General features: G+C 49.1%; 1 long non-coding RNA gene across 1 annotated transcript; it reads left to right on the forward strand.

The window, feature by feature from the left end:
• The first annotated feature begins 987 nt into the window (after positions 1 to 987).
• Positions 988 to 15,865, forward strand: LOC110135261 (uncharacterized). The gene is made up of 3 exons (XR_002313309.2): positions 988 to 1,412; positions 11,701 to 12,170; positions 15,286 to 15,865. It is a non-coding gene; the product is annotated as an uncharacterized lncRNA (long non-coding RNA).
• The last annotated feature ends 1,109 nt before the right edge of the window (positions 15,866 to 16,974 follow it).

Here is a 16,974-nt window from a genome sequence, read left to right on the forward strand (position 1 = left end):
GTCCTAGGACCCTGTCCCACTTGGCTCTCCGGGTTGCTGTGGGGGTGCCTTTGTTCTGGTAGGGGTAAAGGACAGGACATAGTTTATTCAGCTAGTTTATTTCGCAGTTTAATTTATAAAAGTTAAGTATCAGTCATCTGTCACAGGAGCCTCTGTCTGTGCTCTTCCCAGAACCCAGGAATATTTGGGGCACTGGGTTTCCTCCAGGGAAAGTGACTCACCTCCAGCCCCAGCGGGACTCAGCTTCGCGCCCACATCAATGCTGGGACACAGCTCTAAGAAAATCGTGGGCTCCAACTGCCTAAGGCTGCGAGCCTCAGGCCTTGTTGCTTCTCCTACAGCATCTCACCACTCCTCCCTGCGACCGGCTGCCAAAGGCCAGCGGGAGAGGGGCTTCCCACATCCCCACCCAGGATACCGCGTTTCTGCTGGTCTGTCTAATCTCTGCGCTCAGCTCCGTCCAGAGAGGCAGGCGGTCCCGCCCGGAGCAGCCCCAGCCCTCGGCCCTTGTTCCAGGGGACCGGTCCCTGCGGGGCCACCACGAGGGGAGGCTCGGATCTCCTCGTGTTCAACAGAAACGCGCCCCACGACCACACCCCCCGGAGACCTCCCTGACTGCGGAACCGCGGTCCAGACAAGTCTGTGGCCGTTAGACCTGACCTCTGGGAATCCATCAAGTCCCTCAGTCGTCTGAAATACGTTTCCTCGAGGCCCTGAACTACAAGAGGTTTTGGCAAGTTGGAAAACGGAGACTCGAACACTGAGAGCGCTGACTTTGAGCTTCTGAGGAGGTCCTGGACCGGAAAGTGCCGGCGGCCCTGGAGCCCGCCTTGCAATGCGCGCCACGAGGCGGCGCCGGAGAAGGGACCGGGCGGGTCCACGTTCCGGGCGTCAGGCGGGACCGGACTCCTCTTGAACGCGAGTCTGCGAAAAGCCTGGCCAGACGGACTGTTAACGCTGAGACGCAGGTGCTCACTGACCGAGCGCCAGGCGGAACGTGAGACCTGCGGTCCTCCTTTGAAAAGTGCGAGAGGCGGGCGCTGTACACGGAAGGCCGGGCGGGGTGCGCGCGGAGCCGCCGACACACCGCGCGCTTCCCCTCAGCCCTGAGATCCTGCTCCTCTTCTTGGTCCAGTGGAGCCGGGCTGTCCACTGGGAAGAGCAGAGAGCAGGAGAGGACTCGGAGACTCACACCCAAACCCACAGGGACGACTTGGTCCCGGGGAGCAGGCTCCGCGAGCAGACCTGCGCTCCGCTCCTGTGAGACGGGCACGCCCGGACCTGTTCCCGGACGGACCCGGGCCGGGGGGAGCCTGGGGCTGGGGCGTCCTCCTCACACGACCGCGCCTGAGGGACAGGGCTGGGGGGCGGAGGTGAGCCTGCGGCTGAAGGGGCTTCAAATACACACAAACGTAAGGAATCCCAATAGTCCTATTTCCTAGCTTTGGTATTTCTCAACATTTTACAAATCTTTTTTCAGCTCTGTACTTTTCATGTCTTTATTTCTCTTTTCCTTTTCTTTCTTTTTTGACTGAAATGGGAAATGTTTATTGTTTAATTCTTTCTGTATTCATTTAATTTTTAATTGGACTGTAGTGGCTTTACAACATTGTGTTAGACTCTACTGCACAGCAGAGTGAATCAGCTGCATGAATACATGTGTCCCTTCTTTCTTGATTTCCTTCCTACTGAGGTCACCACAGAGCATTTCCCCTTTATTTTTCTTTTTGCTAGAGTGTTTTGAAGCAAATCCAGGGTACCGTGTCATTTCACTGATCAGCCCTTCAGTGAGCTTCTTTAGCTGATGAGGCCCTTTCTCTTCCAGCATAACTGCCACATTGCTGGCACCCTAATCAAGTCAATAAGAAGCCTCTGATATTACCCAGTCCATATTCAAACGTATCTGGCCCTCTCAAAAATGTTTTCTTGCAACTGGTCTCTTTGATACAGAATCCAAAAAAGGCCCACCCGTTGGCTGTTTTGCCTCTTTTCTCTCTATAATGGTAATCCTTCTTTCTCCTCAGGCCATTTTTTTTTTTTTAATATTGTTTTTCCTGTACAGCATCTCATGTTCTGACTTTGACTTACTGCTTCCTTGAGCAGTTGTTTTACTTGTTTCTCTAACCTTTGCATTTCCTGTAAATTGTTAGTTAGATGTACAAACTTCATTAGTTTCAGGTTCAACTACTGGTGAGCCCTGAGGGAACTCAGGGAGGAAACAAGAAATACCCACTATCTAGTAGCCATCAGACTGCACCCACCCGCCATGGTGCAGCTTGAGGAAACTCAGGATGAGAAAACTCGGGATCCTGGCCCCAGAGAGCTGAGGAAAGATTTCAGTGAGCCCAAACTCTTGCATCTTCCCATACATAGAAAAGTGCTAAATTCCTTAACTGGGGATATCTGTTTTTCTTTTATTAACAGTAACCTTTTGTTCTATGTGTTGTTATTGCAAAAACTCCTATATATCCTGGCATATATGCTGGGTTCACCAGTTCCTCTTCCAAACAGTTTTATCTGAGAGGCTATCTCCCTAAAAATGCCAGCTGAATATACATAATTCTCAACTTTTAGGTTGTGCATTTTTTTTCAGTGGACAAGCTTTTGGCCAGAATATTTCTTGGGTGGTGGTGTGCGCTTCTCTGATTCACAATAGGAAGTCCATGAACCTCTGGTCCTATCGCTTGCAGTGAGGACAAGGTTGATCATTGAGTTTAGTTGGTGTCAGCCTTAATTTTCTATCATCAAGTTCCCTGCCAGGCTTTCCAGTGGATGTTTTAAAGCCATCCATTGACATTGTTTTAGTTCTATGATTTCATTCAGGGGTGCAAAATGGTGATTTTCCAATTCTATTATCCATTCTTCATTTATTAGCTGGAATTTTCTATAAATATTTCACTCATATAATGGTTGTTTTTTTTATTGCAGCCGTGAAATTAAAAGACGCTTACTCCTTGGAAGGAAAGTTAGGACCAACCTAGACAGCATATTAAAAAGCAGAGACATTACTTTGTTAGCAAAGGTCCGTCTAGTCAAGGCTATGGTTTTTCCAGTGGTCATGTATGGTTGTGAGAGTTGGACTATAAAGAGGGCTGAGTGCAGAAGAATTGATGCTTTTGAACTGTGGTGTTGGAGAAGACTCTTGAGAGTCCCTTGGACTGCAAGGAGATCCAACCAGGCCATCCTAAGGGAAATTGGTCCTGGGTGTTCACTGGAAGGACTGATGTTGAAGTTGAAACTCCAGTATTTTGGCCACCTGATGCGAAGACCTGACTCATTTGAAAAGACCCTGATGTTGGGAAAGATTGAGGGCAGGAGGAGAAGGGGACAACAGAGGATGAGATGTTTGGATGGCATCACTGACTCAATGGACATGAGTTTGGGTAAACTCTGGGAGTTGGTGATGGACAGGGAGGCATGGTGTGCTGAGGTTCATGAGGTTGCAAAGAGTTGGACACGACTGAGCGACTGAACTGAACTGAATGGTTGTTTACCCTAAAATACAGTTTCTACAAGAAGGGCAGAATAAATGCTTAATCTTTTCTCTTATATACCAACTTCCAGAGTGATAAGTTGGCACCTTAACAAACTCCAAGTATAAATAATATATTTTTTTAAGTATCAGTACGACCTCATGGATTTTTCTATATTTTGTGTTTAAAATATAATTTACTGTTATATTTCTGTGTATTTAATGTGTTTATATATTTTATATATTTAACCAGTTGTAGTCATAATTCTCTGCCAGGATGGAAAATGCTCCATCCTAGCCTACAGAGTCCCCCTCAGATTGGAACCAGTGTTCTCTGGACATTCACCAGCCTTTGGTAGCTTCTCTACTATCTAGCACAACGAGATACCCCAGACTCATCTTGTCCATCTCATGCTCCGTACTTGGAACCTGCTGTTTCTATAAGACATCCATGGCCTGTGTGCTAGGGGCGCTCATTGCTACTTCATTGTCTCTGCATTTGTAGGGTTGGGGCTGAGAAATATACACTTGTTAAAAGAGGAAAAGTCAGGATTTTATATTAATACATCCAATTCAAATTTAAGGTTATAGGATTTTCATATAACCTTTAAATTTTATATGAATCTTCTCTTACGTCAAAAATCTTGGTTCTGATGATTTTTTTCTTCCTCCCCCCAACCTGACTTTCATCTTGAGAAGCTTCAGATGGACACACAGGCAAGATTAGTACAGTGCGTACCCATACACCTTCCCTCTGGATTCACAAGTTGTAATTGCTTTGCAAGTTTAATTTGCTTTGAGCGATTACAGAGGAAGTTGCCAGCTTTGTGACATTTCAGCCAGCCCTAAGTACTTCAATTCATACCTCCTAGGAACAGGCCATTCTTCGGCAAAATGTCAATGCAGGAAACAACACAGATGCAAATCTCGTAGATACTGCTTTGAGGATGGGAACTGGTCATGTTGTGTTCAGATGACTTTGGCTTTTCCACTGGACAACAATCATGTCTTGCATCTTCAAAATATATGTTCTGCATACAAACTCTGCATACATTTTACACAAATATACATGTATTTTGTGAAAATGAAATTCTTCAAAGGTACTTAACAGGAAGCCACTGCCTTTCACTTTTTCATATTCACCTCTGCTCCTTCTCTGAATGACATGCTTACCCCTCTTATTTTCACTTATCAACTTTAAACACCATCTGTTGTCTCATAAACCATGAGGACTTAGTTGATACTCCCATTCCCCTAACCAGTGGACCACCAGGGAATTCCCCCACGTTTTTATACTCCTTGATTTTTATGTGTGATTGTGATTGATCGAAGTGGAATGTGGACTTGCTCTTGCCAGATGAAGGAGAGGACAGCGTGTGTATATATCATCAGGAGTTGTAATAAATTTATGGGAAAAAAGGGAAGGCAACCCTGTCTCCCACCAGTGGGTATCTACAGGCCTCGTGGTGCAGAAATGACAAAAGGGGCAGTGGTCCTGGAGAATGCTTCTGTAAGTGATGTGTAAGTAGATCATGTGACTGTGCTGGAGTTAGAAATGGTCCTCCAGGAACCAGCTCTTAGGCCTCCTTACTCGGGATAGTTTTATGTTCCTAATGAAAGTTCTCAAATGCTAAGGTTAACTAACCCACAACCCACTGTCCTGGCCCAGGGAGGAGAAGGGGCAGCAGTCCTGGGCTCAGCAGATGGACAGGCTGCTGAGATTGCTGGGTCTGGGATGAGCTTCTGCTACGAATGAGGGGGGCCTGAGGCTGTGTCATTTATCACGTGCTCTCGGTCTCACCTGGACCCCCTGCATCGCTCACCTGTAGATCTGGTGATAAATCAGAGTGGAGGTGGCATGGCTCACGGCCTCGTCAGCATCCCCCAGTCCCGTACTCGGTGGGCTTTGCGGCCTGGCCTGTCTGCCTTTTCAAACTTCAAACTTTCTTAAGGAGAAAGGAGACACAAGACTCATTCTGGGCTCAAGGACGTATGCCTCACAAAATCCTTTTATTAAAACAATGGTTACAAATACTTCACATGGCTCCTCATCCCCTCTGCCATCGCTCCCAGCTCAGAGTCAACGGATGCAGCACTTGGCTTTGCCCTTGTAGCAGGTGCCTTCAATCCTGTTGTAGAGTGGGCAGGGCGACAGATTGCAGGTCCCCCCTTTCCTGGCACATATGTAGCTGTCAGTCCGCTGGCCGAGAATCGTCAGATGGCAGGCACCTGTGAGAAGGGAAAAGCAAGCATGTCAGACTCCTGGCTTGCAGCCACAGGGATTTTAGGATGCTCAGGGAAAGCAGGACAGACAGCCCTTTGCAAAGCATGTCACAGGGGTTTCCCTTGCAAGAGCTTCACACCTAGATGACCTGTGGAGCTGCTCATGAAACACGGCATCTAAAGAGCCCCCTCGATACTGGTGGGTTATGGTGTCTCCACCCTTAGCGAACCCTCATTTTTTGGCATTATCTTTGAAGATTCAGTACATTATAGGGCCAAAAAGGAATAGTAACGTATCTCATCAGAGTGCTTTGGTTACGTTCCTTATTCTAGAATGAGTCTGTGTGATTTTTAGCAAAGCACTCAAACATTCTGAACCTCAGTTCTCAGGTTTAAAATTAAGGAGACTAGATTCTGTGATCTCATTCATTTTCAAGATTCTGAGGCTGGTCATCTTTCTTTTGGTGGAGAAATAGCACTTTTATGGTTACTTTTTTTAAATTTAAACTTTTTATTTTATGTTGGAGTATAGCTGATTAACAATGTGATAATTTCAGGTGGACAGCAAAGGGACACACCCATACATATACATGTATCCATTCTCCCCCAAATGCTCCTCCCATCCAGGCTGGTGTGTAACACTGGGCAGAGTTCCATGTGCTATACAATAGGTCCTTGTTGGTTATCCATTTTGTATATAGCAGTGTGTACATGTCCATCCCATTATGGCTGCATTTAATTCTCCAAGAAATGTATCACTTTTTCCTAACTAAATGACAGAGGAATTGAGATTAAGTGTTCTCATTATCTAATCAGTCAATGGTTATATTATGTTAAAAGATGCAGAAAAATATTGGAAAAAATTCAACATTGATTCATGATTACAAAAAAGAAAGAACTCCTACCAAATAAGGAACTGGAGGAAACTTCCTTAATCTGATAAAGAGTACTAATGGTCAAGCATTGAAAACATTCCATGAGATTGGCAATCAGATGAGCATAACTGCTATTTTCATTATTATTCCACATTGTACTTGAAGTACTAGCCAGGGGAATAAGATAAGAAAGAAATAAACAAAAGGTACAAGGGTTGGAAAGGAAGAAATAAAACTGTCTCTACTTGCAGATATTATGATTATATGTAGGCAGTCTAAACGGAATTAACAGCAAAGCTTAGCAAATTTGCTGTCCATGAGATCAATATACAAAAAGAAAAAAGAAGAATTTTACTTCTGCAATCAACAGGAAAAAAAAAAAAAGAAATAAAAACACCTTATAGAAGAGCATAAAACATGCCTGGTTACAAATCTAATAAATAATGTCCAATATCTCTATCTGTAAATAATACAGTATTTTTTTTTCTTGGTAATTTAAAGAGGCCCTAAATAAGTAGAAATGCTATGTTTAAGCATTGGAGGATTAATTATTTTTAAAATGTTAATTTTCCCCCAATTAAGCTGCAGTGCTAGCCCAAAACCGTGAAAATCCCAGGAGATTCTTTCAGTGAGACTTGATGAGCTGATTCTAAAACTTTTGTGGCAATTCAAAGGACCAAGAATAGCTAAGGCAGTCTTAGAAAAGAAGGCAGGAGAACTTGCTTTACTGGATTTTGAGACTAATTATAGAGCCACTGTAATTAGACCAGGTGGTGAGGATACAAACATACCAATGGAACAGGGCAGACAAATATACAAATAGAATAGCAGAAGATGCCCAGAGAGTTTCATGCAGATACTGAAAGTTGAACAACAGTGGCTCAGCATAACAGTAGAGGAAAATGGTCTCTCCTCCGTGCTTGGTTCTGGAACAATTAAATATTCATAATGGAAAAAATAAACCCTTTACCCTTAGTCACACCATACGTGCATGTTAAAAATCACTGCCAGATGATTATAAACCTAGATGTAAAAGGAAAATCAATAAGCCCTCAGAAGACAACACTGAACACTCTTCATGCCTTTGGGCTAGAAAAAGATTTCTTAAGGCATCAAAGTACTAACCCTAAAGGAATAAATATGACACATTTAACCACCTTAAAATAATGTGGAAAATTCAGAGTGTGAAAAACTAAGGCACAAGGTGAGGGAAGATATTTGTCATGCTTACAGCTGACACAGCGCTCCTATGCAGAATATATAAAAAACTACTCCAGATTACAGGGCCTCTCCTTTGACCAGCCTCCACACCCAGGAGACAAATCAGTTAAAGGAGCCATGTCTGGGGCATCCCTGGTGGTCCAGTGGTTAAGAATCTGCCTTGCAATGCAAGAGACACATGGGTGTGATCCCCGGCCCAGGAAGATCCCACATGCCTCAGAGCAACTGAGCCCCACATGCCACAACTACTAAGCCTGTGCCCTAGAGCGTGGGATCCGCAACTACTGAAGCCTGTATTCCAGAAAGCCCATGCTCATCCCCAACAAGAGAAGCCACTACAACAAGAAGCCTGCACACACAACAAGGAGCAGCCCCCGCTGCATAACTAGAGAAGGTCCTCACGTCAGCGAAGACCCAGCACAGCCAAAAGGAATAAATAGAACCTTACAAAGAAGAAGCCACGTTTGATTCTGTGACTGTCTGGTTTGACAGCCTCTGGGGCCCGCCTGAACAGAGATGGGGTCTCCTGCTCTTCAGGCCTGACTGACCTGCGCTTCCCTACATCCCTGGTTCCTATCCTGACCCCTTATGCTGGTCCCGGCATGCTCTGTGCCTTGACAGCCCTGCGGTGTTGGAGCTGATGGCCTGCGTTTGAGTCCCTGCTCTGTTACCGATCATGTGACTTTAGCCAAGTTATTAAGCCACGGAATGGGGGTAATGATTCTTCCTCCCATAGCGGAGCTGGGAGGACTAGAGTAAGAGTGACAGCTCTGTTTTTTTCTCTTTTTATCTGGACGTCTGGGCTTTCAAGGGGATCCCCTGGTCGCTCAGATGGTAAAGAGTCTGCTTGCAATGCAGGAGACCAGGGTTCAACTCCTGGGTGGGGGAAGATCCCTGGAGAAGGAAATGGCATCCTACTCCAGTATTTTTGCCTGGGAAATCCTATGGATGGAGGAGCCTGGCAGGCTACAGTCCGTGGGGTCACAAAGAGTCGGACACAACTGAGTGGCTTTGCCTACATACTGGGCATTCATACCAACTATCCTTCCCATGTGGTTTGTCCAGGCCCCTCTCTCATTTTGATAGAGGCAGAGTGAAGAGACAAAATAGTTGATTAAGTAGTTAATCCCACTAGGGGATTGCAACTAGAAAAATATGGGAGACTCCTGTAAGTTAATGATCACTCGAGAGAGCAGGTTTGCTTAACCACAAAACCAAGCAGGCTTGCTTAGCAACAAAACTGTGCAACAGAGGCACGAGACATGCCTCAGAACAGTAAAACGATGGTGGCTTGAGACCCACATCCTGCTCAGTGAGCTCAGTAAGTTAATGACCCACAGGACATGCTGTCTACACACATGATAAAACTAATTTGTGGACCTAGCTTGACCAGGAAGGGATGAGAAAACTCCCCTGCTCAACCTGGAGGAGGAGCAATGTTGGAAGCATGATGTCCACCTAAGAAAGTCAAAGATTTTCTCCCCCTCCCCACTTTTCCATTGTTTATAAAGCAGCACCCCATTGCCTGCCCACTTTTAAGCCTCACAAATGTCATATTCTAATAAATCACCTTTATCACTTTGCCTCTTATTGAATTCTTCTCTGGGCCGAGATATAAAGAACTTTGGTACCAGAGCTCTTCAGAAACACCCCCGGCCAAAAATGACTCCCAAAAGTTTCACTTTCACTGGTTTAGTTAAGTTGGGGCTGAAAATCCAGATTCCCACAACAGCCAGGCAGATAACACAGCTCTGTGAAATGAGCTGAGGTGAGACAGTAGGGACCGGTGGGGTCTGCGGTGTCCTGAGGACTGCATCCTGTGTGGAGGCAAAGCCACTCTTTAGCTGCAGCTCACTGTTGCCGTGCAGGAATCTGCCACGTCTGTTGTATCTTTAAGAGAAGATAACATGTACACACTGCTATATTTGATGTGGATAACCAAAAGGGCTTCCCTGGTGGCTTAGCATGTAATAGGATCAGCCTGCAATACAGGAGACACAGGAAACGTGGGTTCAACCCCTGGGTCAAGAAGATCTGGAGGAGGGCATGGCAACCCACTCTAGTATTCTTGCCTGGAGAATCCCATGGACAGAGACTGGCGAGCTACACCCCATGGAGTCACAGAGACAGATTTTGACTGAAGTCACTGAAAATGCAACCAAAAGGACCTACCGAATAGCACAGGGAACTCTGCTCAGTATTATGTAACAACCTCAACTGGAAAAGATTTTGAAAAAGAGTAGATACATGTATATGTACAACTGAATTATGTCGCTGCACACTTGAACATAACACATTTCTAATCAAGTATACTCCAGTATAAAATTAAAAGTTAAATAAAATTTTACAACTTTTTTAAGAAAAGAAGATAAAAATCTGATTTTTTTGTGTGACATATCCTGGCTTTTAATTGGGAGAGAGTTAAAAGAAATATTATTTTTGAAAATTCCATGAACTCGAAAATGACTTTCATCATTCCCTCACTTCTCAGCTTCCTCAACAAAGCCTTCCTGGCTCCTCAAGACCCCATCAGCTCTCATTGTCATGTGTCCCCCAGCATTGTGCCCTTAACAGCATTTCACAGCATAATTGTCATTAGCTAGGGAATTATGTAATCGGCTCTCTTGTGCTCTGCTTCTCAAATGTGTGGTCATGGATTCCGGGGCTGTTCCCCGACACATCCCCTGATCCCGGGGCAATGCCTGCCTGCAGCAGCTCTTAGCTGGATACTCCTTGAACAGTGAGGACACAGCCTCAGCCTTTCTCAGCACCTCTGCTGGGCTCCCGTCCAGCTTCTGCAGGGACCTGGGTGCCCTTTCCATTGTGACAGCATTCCATGTTCACACAAAGACCATCCGTGTAAGCTAATAGTGGGCGACACAGGCCTTTTTCTCTGACCAGGATGAAAACTGCTTAAGAGAACACCAAGTCTGAGGATCTCCTGCAGTGACCACAAGCGCTGGTTCCCGCGGGCCTCGATTCCCCACCTGTGAAACGACTCGGTCTGAGGGCTTTTCCAGAAAAGGAGCAAACTGACCCTGTGGGGGCTCGGGGTGGCTGAGCAGTGCCGCCTCCCACCCTGCACTAGCCCCAGGCCTCCGACGTCGGGGCAGCCTGCTGGCAGGGCGGGTATTGCAGGGGCGGCTGCAGCAGCCACAACAACCAGCACACAGCAGTGAAGACGCAACCACAAGGAGGGGAAACACCCCAGCTGGCGCCTGCGTGCAGGGCACCTCGGCCTTGGGACACAGGCTGGGGACACCGGTGTGTTCTGACCCAGAAAACACCTGGGCTCTTCCTCCCCTCCAGACGTTTGGACATCCCCCAGAAAACGTGGTGTTAAGCTTGCCCATCCCTGCAGCCCCCTTTCCAGGTGTGAGCATCTCAGGGCTCAGAGCGGGTGCTCAACCTGCAGGGACCCTGCAGCTCAGGGCCCCCATAGCTCCAGCCCAGAGGTGGGGAGGACCCCACTCCGCCCCTTCTAGAAGAGGAATGGGGCTTGGCGAGCAGTCCGGAGGGTCCCCATCCTGAGGCCCTCTTTACTGCTGCTTCTGTGCAGACAGGGCTTGCCTGTCGTCCAAGGGCAGTACCTAAGCTAGTCCAGTTTACACTGAGCGCTCCACCATATCAGCTGCCATTTCTGTAAGGAGTAATTAGTAAGTTCAGTTCCTCCTGCGTGTCCCTGGGAACACTCTTTTTCGAGGCTTTGGATGAGATGCTTGTAATCCTACTTAGATGTCACCAACTGAAAACAACTCTTCATGTTAATATAGTGGCTTTCAAACATTTTGAGTGTGAGCTGAGCTGCAGTAAGAGACTTCACACGGCTGCTCAAGAGCACACGTGCTGTGAGATGAGTATGATACCAGAGCAGGACAGTGACTGCACGGATTCTCTGCCTCTCTTAAGGGTCCCGACTGGAGACGTTAAAACTCTGCACTGGAATACTTCTGAGCCCAGCTGGCCGAGGGGAACCCTGAGGAACCCCTGGAGTAAGTGAGGCACAACTGCACAACGACGTGCCGGCCTGGAGGAAAGCACAGCGGGGCTTGCAGAGAATTCCAGAACTTTAACGCGCTTAGAGCCCTCTGCCACAGCCTACTCACTCTGCCAACGAGGAAACTAAAAGCCAGAAGAGGTGACTTGCTGGAGATGACCTGGGAGTGAGTGGCGGGGCTGGGATAAACTGTGTTCCTGATTCTTCTGGCAGGCAGGGGCTCGCCTTCTCTTACACCAGGGGCATTGCTGCTTTGACCTCGAGGAACTGGCATCCCCGGGCCTGACACAGAGCTCCCCTGCGGTGCACTGGGGAATGGGTCACCCTGGAGGATGTGAGCGGATTTCTCAAGGAAGGTGGATCCCTGAGTGCCTGCACGCAGGTGAGTCAAAGACTCCAGCTGAACTGGTCTTGTGGGCAGGGTAGGAGGCACCTGCTTGCAGGAGAACACCTGGGAGGACCCACCCCGAGACCTGGCGAGAGACAGGGTGCACCTCTGGGCTGGCTGGGACGCTGCACCTCTCAGGGGTAAGGGGGCATCTTGCAGATGGAGTAGGGGTCCCCTTCACAGAGGATACTTTCTGGATGCCCAAGACAGAGACAGGGCTGGGGGTGTGGGGGCTGCCTGGCACCCAACATCCCCGCCAAGGGCTAAGGGGAGGGAGCCCTGAGGGAGAGAGGAGAGAGAGAAGGGAGTCCGGCCCTCCTGCCGCTCAGCTGCCCTTAGGCTCCCAGGAGAACCAGCCCCAGGAGGCTCTAGGCAGGCAGGTGCACTCCTGCCACTCAGGATGGCCTGGACCCCTCAGTTGGACTGCCCCGCGCCATCTGCTCCAGACAGCCCGCTCAGCCCCGGGGAGGCCTTCCTGCTGCCCGGGCCTCGGGTCGCAGAGGTGGCCAACCTCAGACGCGACCCCAGGTTCCAGCCCCGGGTGCTGCAGGGTCCCGGCTCACCTGGGCCCAGCTGGGAGAGGAGCAGGCCAAGGGCCAGCAGCAGCAGGCGGAGGACCCTCATGGTGGCGGCAGGCAGCCGGAGGCCCGGGGAGGGAGACTCAGGGGAGGCTGGGCTCCAGAGGCTCCAGAGGCGGCAGGGTCACCGCCTTTATAGGGCTGGAGGATTGCACAACCACACACACGGACGTGAAGGGCGGCGTCCAACGGCCAGGGAGAGATTCTAATAAATAACCCTACTCGTCAAGCCCTGAGTCGTCGGGGAGTCACGTGGACGCGCATCTCCCTCCAGCTGCAGCTGGATCCAGAGCTCAGCCTGCAGGCCTGGAGGCGGCTCCTCCCGCCTGCTCTGCTCTGGGTCCCCGTGGAGCCGCTCAGAGGGAGTTTCTGGGACGGGAGTGCACGCTGGAACCCCTCCTGCCAGAGGCTCAGGGAGCCGGACAGGTGGCCCTGGGGGCACTGAGCCAGGGGGTCGCCCGGCTGGCAGCCCGTGTCAGGCCTTTAGCTGAGCTGTGCTCTCCACGCGGTGCCCCAGACTTCACCCTCCTCCCTCACAAAAGCCAGGCTGTTTGTTGCCTTTCCTCCAGCCTTTAGGGATGGAATTTTCTTCCGCCCCAAGGTTGACTAATACTAGGCTTTCTGGTTTCTGGCTGGTATTGCTTTTTTTAAATCAAAATGTTCTCTCAAATCTTTTATAATCTATGAGCTTCTTCTGTCAGTTAAACTTTTTTTTTTTGGTCAAGACATTTTGCAGAGCAGTTTTAAGTGCACAGCAAAATTTAGGGGAAGGAACAGAGTTCATCGTATTCATTTATCCTTTCACTCACTGATTGAAGTGTGTATGTTTGGTTCCTGTTATGTGCTCGGTGATGTTTAGAGTCTTGGGGTGCAGTGAGGAACAGATTTATGTTGGTTTCCTGCAAAAGTCTAGCTGAGGAGATGGAAGAGCAGACGAGCCGTTACCATGGCACTCGCTAGGTGCTCTGATTGGCAGCAAGTGAGGACCCCGGAGCAAGGCCGGTTTCTGAGGGAGTGTGTGTGAGTTTGGCTTTGGTTTCCTCCTTAGGCGATAGGGAGATCTTGGAAGATTTGTATCAGGAGAAATACACAAGCCAGTTGCCCTGTTAGAAACCATCTCAGGGAAGTGTGGGTGGAGAAAGGCAAGACTGGACTTGGGAGGACAAGGGAGGAGCTGGTGGAGCAAAGAGGGTCCTAACTAAGGTCGTGAAGGGGGGAAGAAAGGAGACATGGATTCAAGGGATGTTAAGAAGGAAAAGTCCCCCAGACACAGAAGGAGACAGATTGAGCTAGATTCCTGGCTCCATCCAGGACCAAGTTACCATAACCTGGAGGAAGAGGTGATTTGGGGAAATGGTGGTGAGTTGCATAAACATTTCCATGGAAGGAGTGTCTCAGTTTGGGTTTCCTGAGATGCAAAATTTGAGCCCAGAATGTGACTGAAGGTGGGAAGCTGGGATCGTAAAGAGGGGGGAGGTGACTGGACGAGAAGGAAGTGGACAGAGACGTGAGCCTCCAGCCGGTGGTTCCCTTCCTTGTCAGCGGCAGGGCTCCATGCTCCCGGGAGGCCCAGCCCTCGCGTCTCCCTCCCGCTTCCTCTGTGGAGCCGCAGGGCCTGGCACCGTGGCCGGGACAACCTCTTGGCTGGACTTGCCCCATCTGTGAAGCAGGGAGATTCAGACAGAGCCCATCAGGTCGGGACAGCTGGCGTCTGTGGTGTTTACACAGATCAGGGGAGGGATTGGCAGTGCACCTGATGTGTGCGGCGCTCCTGAGAGTAAGAGCAGCCACTTTCACTGACGGCTCACGGGCCCCAGGCCAGCCCACGTGCCCTGCATGAAGACTGAGCGTGGAGCACTCTGCATCAGAGATGTACTTGATTGCATTTCAATGATATTTATGACCTAACCACCATGTGCTGAAGCCGCAGGAGTGAAGAAGGCGCCCTGCTCCTGGGGGGCTGGCGGCTCCTGTTGGGGAGCCTCTCTCTCGTTTCCCAGCCACCTCCTCTGAGAAGTCCTCCCTGACCTCCCCTCGTCCTAAAAGTGGCTGGTACTTTTACAGCCTCCTTCCTGTCGAGTCCTTGGCATGCTGGCTGCATCCCCCGATGTCAGTGAGGTCTGAGGGAGGGGCCGCATGGAGACCCCCATCATCTCCCCTCCCAGGAGGGTCTGGTGTCCGGTATAGATGACCAGTCGCTGGAGGAAATGAATGAAATGAGTGCTGCCATGGACTGAATGGTGTCCCCCAGATTCCCATGTTGAAGCCCTGTGTTTGGAGGTGGGGCCTTTAAGGAGGTAATTAAGGCTGAAAGAAGTCACAAGGCCCCATCCCTGTAGGACGGGTAGTCTTATAAGCAGAGGAAGAGATTCATTGCTCTCTTTGCCACATGAGCACACAGTGAGAAGGCCGCCTCCAGAACCACGAGACAGGAGCATCTGTCCTTCAAGCTCCCAGCCTGGGTGTTTGATTACAGCAGCCGTCCTGACTAATACACCTGTCTGCACCTCGGTTAACTCTCTGAGTCCTAGGACAGTCCCAGAACTCCCTGGACTCAACTCCTGAGAGCTCCCCAACCTCTTGGCACCCCAATGATGGCCCCTCTCTAAATGCCGCAGCCCATGTTTGTGAAAGGATTTCAATCTGAAATGGAACCAGAAGACATAAAATGGAAAGTCTCATGCATGTGCCCTCAGAAAAATAAAACTTCAGGACTAAGAAACAGTTTCTGTAAATGCCCAGTTTACAGAAAAGTGATAATATTACAGTTTTCTTAAATGAGAGGGCCTTGGTCAGAGGTTGCCTCCTATCAGCCTTGGAAAGTTTGCTTATGGTTCCAGAGGTGAGAAAAAGAAATGACCTGGGTTAGGCTAATCTGAGCTTTGTTTGCTGCCTGGGCTGGTTCTGTCTGCTCAGGGAACTTTCAGGGCTGGTCTCTGTACTTTTTAAACTGATTTTTATTTTAATAGACGAACTTACTCTCCCTTCTTTACATTTCCTGGCCATAAACACAGCCTACCCCAAACCTTTTACTGACTCACTTTTGGCTTCTACAGTTTGTGTGCCCTGATGTAATTACTGCTGTTCCTGATAAACTCATCTTTTCGGCAATTTTGAACTTATCTCGGTTTACCTCTTCATGTGGGTCCAAGGTAGTTATTTCCATTCCGCTCTGCTGAGTCTGAAAACAGACTCAAGGCCTTGTTTATAGTTTGGGGCCAGGTCAGGAGGGCCTGCATCCCTCACTGCTTTCTGGGGGACGGTGATCATTAACATTCTTTGCCTGAGAAAGCATGGGTCAGGGTCTTTTCAGGGACAAACTTCAGATTTAAGCACATTTGTGTCGGGTAAAAGAAAAAGAAAATCTACGTGTGTACGTATCCACATATGTAAATAGAGGGGAAAGCCTGGAGACTAACAGAAAGTCACCAAATGGAAGCAGAATTTGTTTCTGAGAAAGGGCAGGGGTTTGGAGGGACAGGCTGGGGAGAAATCCTCCCTGCGTTCCTGCGGCAGGTTTGCATCCTGATTATTCGGTTAGCGGAGCTCACGTGGTGGTCGGGGGTGGCATGTGCCCTGGAATTCCCCGCACTTGCCCCTGTTCTCTCCCTGGCGCCTGACCTTGGTCACAGCCGGCTGGGTCCCGTCCTTGTCTGCCAGTCTCCAGGGCACGTCTGCCTCACAGGCCGCGTGGTCGGCCGCTTCCTGGAGGCAGGAGTTGTTTGCGTCAGGTGTTGATCACACCTTGGAGCATGAGACCTGGGGCAGAGGTGCGGAGGGGGAGGGGGTGCCGGGAGCACCCGCTCTGAGCCCCACTGGCTGAGGATCAAGCTAGACTCTGTGGGGCTGAGCTGCTTTCGGGGACCCTTCCGAGAGGTGGTCCTGGCTGTGGACACTGGAGCTGGGTCCTCAGTGCCAGGAGGGCAGGGCCTGAACGAGCCCCTCCCCGGCCCGGGTGTGATGCAGGGATGCCCACCCCTGTGCCTGCAGCAGCCCACAGAACCATCAGGGCCATGAGGGGAGCCGGATCAGCCCCGGTCAGATAGACTGAATCATGCTTCAGAGCACTTTGAAGACACACAAGATTGGTTGTGATTCTTTTTTTTCTAACGCATTTTGAAAATTGCACTATAGTTGATTTACAACGTTGTGTTAATTACAGCTATACAACAAGGTGATTCAGTTATATACATACTCTTCTTTTATTATTCTCTTCCTTT

The sequence above is a fragment of the Odocoileus virginianus genome, chromosome 32 (assembly GCF_023699985.2).
Source record: "Odocoileus virginianus isolate 20LAN1187 ecotype Illinois chromosome 32, Ovbor_1.2, whole genome shotgun sequence".
Lineage (NCBI taxonomy): Eukaryota > Metazoa > Chordata > Mammalia > Artiodactyla > Cervidae > Odocoileus > Odocoileus virginianus.